Genomic DNA, 405 nt, shown 5'->3' with positions numbered 1-405 from the left:
GAGCACAGAGTAGCATCAGCTAAGGAAGTAGGTATGTAAGTCCAAGTGTGGGGGGTGTTCACAGCCTGAGCTCCGGTGTCCTCGCCCCAAGCCACTGCCTACCAGGAACTCACCTGGTCCACCAGGGCTTCATCACATAGGCATCACTAATTGACTTGACTATAGAGAAATATAGACCTGATAGATTAGGTCAACTGATACCCCATGACCCAGAACCCCCACCCAAATCACTTGGTCCTTCTAGGATGAGGAGCTCTTACCCTAAGACTGTTGGGTGTGGCCAGCCCCACCCTAAGATTGTTGAGTATGACCAGCCCCACCCTAAGATTGTTGGGTATGGCCAGCCCCACCCAAAGATTGTTGGGTATGGCCCTAACCGGTTTAGCTCAGTGGATAGAGGGTCCG

The 405-nt window shown here is 52.3% G+C and overlaps 1 protein-coding gene across 2 annotated transcripts in view; it reads left to right on the top strand.

The window, feature by feature from the left end:
* Positions 1–405, top strand: part of ZNF331 (zinc finger protein 331) — a 12,475-nt gene that overhangs the window by 5,875 nt on the left and 6,195 nt on the right. The window lies entirely within an intron of this gene.

The sequence above is a fragment of the Myotis davidii genome, unplaced genomic scaffold (assembly GCF_000327345.1).
Source record: "Myotis davidii unplaced genomic scaffold, ASM32734v1 scaffold1173, whole genome shotgun sequence".
Taxonomy (NCBI): Eukaryota; Metazoa; Chordata; class Mammalia; order Chiroptera; family Vespertilionidae; genus Myotis; species Myotis davidii.
Note: the sequence above shows the minus strand (reverse complement) of the source record. Positions and strands in the feature narration are given on the sequence as shown.